Source organism: Elgaria multicarinata, chromosome 16 (assembly GCF_023053635.1).
Source record: "Elgaria multicarinata webbii isolate HBS135686 ecotype San Diego chromosome 16, rElgMul1.1.pri, whole genome shotgun sequence".
Lineage (NCBI taxonomy): Eukaryota > Metazoa > Chordata > Lepidosauria > Squamata > Anguidae > Elgaria > Elgaria multicarinata.
In genome coordinates, this window is record NC_086186.1 from 19,465,483 (window position 1) to 19,472,084 (window position 6,602).

Below are 6,602 nucleotides of genomic sequence, written 5' to 3' on the forward strand. Positions count from 1 at the left end.
CACACAATAAAATGCACATAAGAAGAGAAAAAGATAAAAACCATTACATGATCCATAACACCAAGGAACATAGCAGGACCACATCACAGGGAAAGCCTGAGTGGAGAAGGAAAAACAACAACGTTTTGAGCATAAAAGTCAGGTCTGACAGCACTGCCTGACATTAATAGGAAGGGAATTCCACAAATATTTATTTATTTAAAATATTTATATCACTAAGATCTCAGGGTGGAGATCTTATTTACAGAGAATGCTTTTATGGGTTACTTCAACTGATGAAAAGCATAGGTGATGGGTTGAAGACAGGTAATGTGTAATGCAGAAATTCATTTTGAATGTGCGGTGTGAGTAGGGTGTAGTGGTTAGACTAGAACTGCACAGACCTGGATTCAAACTCCACTCAGCCATGAAGCTGACTGGTTCACCTTGGGCCAGTCATTCCCTTTGAGCCTAACCTACCTCACAGGGTTGCTGTGGTGATGAAAATGGAAGGGGAAGGGCTTTGTATGACACCTTGAGCTCTTTAGAGGGCCACAGATGCCATGTGTAACGATTTTTTTTAAAAAAATGCATTGTTTGCAATAACTTCTGTTTATAGTACGTTAACATGATAGACACAATGGCTTAGAACGACAAACACTGAAATGGGTGACATATTTTATCCTACTGTGAGTCCTCATTGGTCCTTGGATTTCTCCAGAATCTCCATTTTGAGGGAGATGGCTTTGATATGGAGGCTTCCTAGATAGACTAAGTCTTGAAACAAACAGCTGATGTCATGGAGTGAGAAGCTGGAAGGGGATATTGAGAAAGGAATCCTCTTTCCTTATCTTGTTCTCTGTATCAGGGCAAACACAGGCCATTCTTTGGGCCTTCGTCTCATGCTTCAAGAACCTGGGCTGAGTGTGAGCTGGCTGGCAGAGCCACATGGTATCAAACACAAGCAAATCCAGGATAAGAAAGGGAGGGGAGGGGAAAGGAAACTGATGGGCTTATGAGTCTTTTACTGGTGAAATTGACTTGGAGGCATGGGCCTGGTGGTGACCAGATAGATGCATCCTAAGATTAAACACCTTGGATAGTATCCAATAGAGGCCATGTGCAAGTGCCCTGCACCTAACATGAAACACTTTGAGTAGTATCCAATAGGGGCCATGCGTATGCGTCCTGCCCCTAACATGAAACACTCTGAGTAGTATTGCATATGCGCTGTGCCCCTAACATGAAACACTCTGAGTAGTATTGCATATGTGCTATGCCCCTAACATGAAACACTTTGAGTAGTATCCAATAGGTGCCATGCCTATGTGCTGTGCCCCTAACATGAAACACTTTGAGTAGTATCCAATAGGGGCCATGCATATGCGCTGTGCCCCTAACATGAAACACTCTGAGTAGTATTGCATATGCGCTGTGCCCCTAACATGAAACACTTTGAGCAGTATTGCATATGCACTGTGCCGCTAACATGAAACACTTTGAGTAGTATCCAATAGGGGCCATGTGTATGCATCCTGCCCCTAACATTAACCACTTTTAGTATCCAATAGGGGCCATGCGTATGCGCTGTGCCCCTAGCATGAAACACTTTGAGTAGTATCCAGTAGGTTCCATGCATATGCGCTGTGCCCCTAACATGAAACACTTTGAGTAGTATCCAATAGGGGCCATGTGTATGCATCCTGCCCCTAACATTAAACACTTTGAGTAGTATCCAATAGGGTCCATGCGTACACATGCTGCCCTGCCAGTCCAGTCTATGCGCTACCCTGATATAGTGTTTCCAGGGGCAAACCTCCACACAAGGGAAAATGCTTGTTTGACCCCTTCTAGAAATGAGTGTTTTTGCTTATGTGGAGGAAGTTCTATATTGCACCTGCACACGGTAAGAGCCATGTGCAGATCGGGGCTGGACATGTGCGCGTGGCCCCTATTGGATACTGCCCTTTATGCCCTCAGGGACTTCATGAGGAATTGGAGGTTTTCCCCCAACTTCTCGAATAACTGCATTCTTCAGACATCCCCTTTCCTCTCCATCACAGTCCTATTCAGATATGAATGTCCTTGAGCTAAGTGGTTTATCTTGGGGAAACCTGGATAAAATCCTCTAACAGAATAAAAACTGAACACATTTCTGAGTTGTCAGTGAATTTTAGTAGGAGACATGATTACAGGAATTTCTGCAGAAGATATGTAAGCATGCACAGGCCTACCTACAGGGTGCAATGATTTAATAGTTCTTTAATAGTGAAATTCTATGCTATTTTAATAATATGTCATCTCGCATCATTTTACAGTCGGCTGAAGAAGGCCTGGGCCAAAATGCATTAGGCTAGTTTTGCAAAATAAATCTGTTTCAGCATCCTGAGATGATTCTTTTCCATTCGTGGGTTTGATTCGGCAGCTTCCTAGATAGAATAAGTCTTGCAACTAACAGCTGATGTTGTGGAGTCAGAAGCTGGAAGGGGATATTGAGAAAGGAATCCCCTTTCCTTATCTTGTTCTGTTTATCATGGCAAACACAGGGCATTCTTTGGGTCTCCATCTCAGCATTGAGATGGCTGACCGAACGATGCATTATCAAATGCAAGCAAAACTGGAATAATAACAGGAGGGCAGGGGAAATGAAACTGATGAGCTTATAAGCTTTTTATTGGTGTAATTGACTTGGAGGCTTGGCCTAGTAGCCAAATAGATGCCTCCAGTAAGCGTGGGAGCGTGATTTCACCCCCGTTGTTTGTCCCTAGCATCTGATATTCGGTGTCACACCGCCCTCAGCACAAGTTGGCTCTGTTTGTTATCATAAGATAACAAACGGACCTTGAATATCTCACCTTAATTTAAAACAGGGGTTGTTGAACCTCTTTCAGATCCAGGGGCTGAATTCCATTATGGACATGCACTTGGGGCAGCGGGGAGGCATCATTCCAGCCATGGTGAAGGAAAAGGGGGGTAGGGCAAAGAGCTGGGGTGAAAATGCCTGCATATTTTCGCTTAAAGCACTCATTGCCGGTAACTAAGCCTTCGGAGAGGCGTTTTAACTTTTTGGAACAGAACAAAAAGCATGCAAAATCCGGGAAAGCACCAAGTGATCAGCAGTCACGGGGAAATGGTGGGACTAGGGGAAGTGGGTGTGGTTATTTGGGGAATCCCAGAAAGCTGGAGTAAAACCCCAGGGGGCCTGGATTCTGCAACATTGCACTAGAGGGTCCTTTATGCAGGCACAGCATAATCTACACTACCTCTCGACCCATTGAGTACAGAATGGTTTTAATTGCAATACAGCAAATTACTTAAATGGTTACATTTTGCCCTAAATATTAAACACCACTACTACTGGTACTACTACTACTACTACTAGTTCTTCTAGTACTACTAGTAGCATAATAATAGTAGCATGAACGTTTGATAGATCATATTAGGTTCAAACTAAACAATATGTGGGAGATCCATGACAGGATGTCTTTGAAAAAAAAGGCATCTGCCCCTATATAAAAAATGCTACTACTACTAGTGTTTGTACTTAGGGACAGATGTATTACTACTAGTAGTAGTAGTATTATACAGGTTTGAAAGAAATTAGGTCCAAACTCCACAAGATGTGGAAGATGACATCTCACTCTTTATAGGAATACATCTGTCCTTAAATATAAAATACTACTAGTGGTGATAAGGATAGTTTATCTTCAGCACAAATGATGCAAGATGTAAGAGATTCATGATGCCACATCCTCCAATGCCCAGCGGCTACTTGCCTGTTAGAAATTCTCCCTTCACCCCGGCCTTCTCAAATGAATCGTGGTCAAGGGTGACCATATGAAAAGGAGGACAGGGCTCCTGTATCTTTAACAGTTGCATAGAAAAGGGAATTTCAGTAGGTGCTATTTGTATATATAGAGAACCTGGTGAAATTCCCTCTTCATCACAACAGTTAAAGGTGCAGGTGCCCTGCCCTCTTTTAAATCTGGTCACTCTAGTATAGCTCCTGCAGCTTTAACTGTTGTGATGAAGAGCGAATTTCACCAGATTCTTCAGATATACAAATGAAATCTGCTGAAATTCCCTTTTCTATGCAACTGTTAAAGATACAGGAGCCCTGTCCTCCTTTTCATATGGTCACCTTATCGTGGTCAGCTACCCTTCCCCTTCCATTTATTTACTTTCCTGTACTTTTATCTCTTAGGTCCTGATCCAGCTAATGTAAGCATGGCCTGTTTTCTTTTGCAGTTTTCCCATTGAAAGCAATAGGATTTACATTAGTACTTGCCACAATGTTATCCTGCTGAGTTTATGGGGATGCATTCATGACTAACTGAAGCAGGATTGGGGCCTTGGATTGTCAGCCTGAAGACTGAATCTGTGATTTATTTCAATTTCTGCACGGCCTTGTTATTCCAGGTAATAACAATAATGATAATAATAGTTTTTCAAGGACTATAATTCAATAAATACAAGTGAAACTCTTCTGCGTTTTCTTGTGGCTGTTTTAAATCTTTATAGCAAACTTGAAAACAAACATTGCAGTTCCTACTATGACGTCAAGGGCTAGAGACTTGGCTGCTTTTGTTTTCCATGGACCAGGGTCAGTTTTTGATGATCATAATTATAGAGCAGACACATCACAAACAAGTCCTTTCGAAATTAAGCAAGGAGAAGTTGCCAACATGTGGAAAAGTCCCTAGCCATTGGCGGTTTGCATTGCGTGCCACTTTTTGTGTTTGTTTGGTTTTGCCCTTTGCTCTTTTATGTTTCCACAACTTTAATTCTGTTTTCTCCTCTCAAGGGGAATTTCCATACCTATGACCCACTTCTCCTATAGCAGCGTTTCCACCAGACACACTTAAAATAATAAAAATAAATAAAATGAGAGCACTTTTCTGGTGCATCTCCAAAGGTTTGCTTTTTTTTAAGCTTGTGTGAGATTAAGAATGGCCCACCATTGGAAGGGACGCGGCCCTCTGTCGTTGTTACCTGATTAAAAGCAGGCCAGCGTAGACCAGTGACTCATGCAGAGATGCAATGGAAGTAGCCCCTCTAGTGAATTCTGCTGCCTGTCTGTATAAGGAGTGATGGAATGCTCTGACCACACCCAATGCAAAGGCTGCGGTCAAATTACCAGCCTATCCTGTGAAGGCTAATTGGGAGGAAACCGAGCCATGAGTGCAACCTAGCAGGTTTACAGAGTCATGGGTGTTGCTAGCCTGAGCCAATAGAGCCAAGGCTTTGGATCTAATCCACAGAGCCCTGAGTGTCAATTGGTGCCAATGGAAGATTTCTTTCTCAGTTTAATTGTAATGCAGAGTGTAATTTTCAAGGGGGATTGCGCCTGGGGATAGAAGGGTATTCCTCCCCACCTGATGGAGCACACCCCAACCTTCCCACATGGCAACGTAAAACAACAACATTCTATTGGTATTAGTGGAAACTTTTCTTCTACGCTTATGCATGAGCTGGGGGCAAGCTTCCTCCAGGAGTGAAAGAGAGAAGTGGGGCAGGACAGTGAGAGATTGCACATAGATTGTCAACAGAAGGACCGATTTAATTTGAGACAATTTGCATGAGAAATTAATTGACTGTCTTTGCCTTGTGCCTCGTTCAAACACATCCTTGGCATGATTTCTGCATTTGCGTATATAAATAATCATATGCAAAATCTATGCAGATTGGCGTCTTGTGGGCCAGTGCCCCAAATCTAACCCCAGTCTCATTCATTTCAATAAGTCTACTCTAAGGAGGGCTAGCACCAGTTATTACCACGAGATGTAGTGACAGTTTTGGATGGCTTTAAAAAGGAGTTAGGCAAATTCCTGGAGAAGATGGCTACTAATGTCTACTAGCCCTGATGGCTACGTGCTACCTCCAGTATCAGAGGCAGTATGCCTATGTACCCCAGTTGCTGGGGAACATGGGGCAGAGGGTGCTGTTGCACTCAGAACCTGCTTTCCCGTGGGCAGCTAGTGTGTAGGGTGACCATATGAAAAGGAGGACAGGGCTCCTGTATCTTTAACAGTCGTATTGAAAAGGAAATTTCAGCAGGTGTCATTTGTATATATTTATTTATTTATTTATTACATTTATATACCGCCCCACAGCCGAAGCTCTCTGGGCGGTTTACAACAATTAAATGGTTGTATATGAGGAACCTGGTATAAAGTATAAAGTCAGAGCAAAATCAAGTTTTAAAAGCTTTAGGAAAAAGAAAGGGCTGAGCTTTAAAAGCTGCAATTGAACTTACAGTTCTCAAATGTTCTGGAAGAGCGTTCCAGGCATAAGGGGCAGCGGAAGAAAATGGACGAAGCCGAGCAAGGGAAGTAGAGACCCTTGGGCAGGTGAGAAACATGGCGTCAGAGGAGCGAAGAGCACGAGCGGGGCGATAGTGTGAGATGAGAGAGGAGAGATAGGAAGGAGCTAGACTGTGAAAAGCTTTGTAGGTCAACAGGAGAAGTTTATATTGGATTCTGAAGTGAATTGGAAGCCAATGAAGAGATTTCAGAAGTGGAGTAACATGGTCAGAGCGGCGAGCCAAGAAGATGATCTTAGCAGCAGAGTGGTGAACAGAAACCAACGGACTGATGTGAGAACAGAATACTGGACTAGGCGGA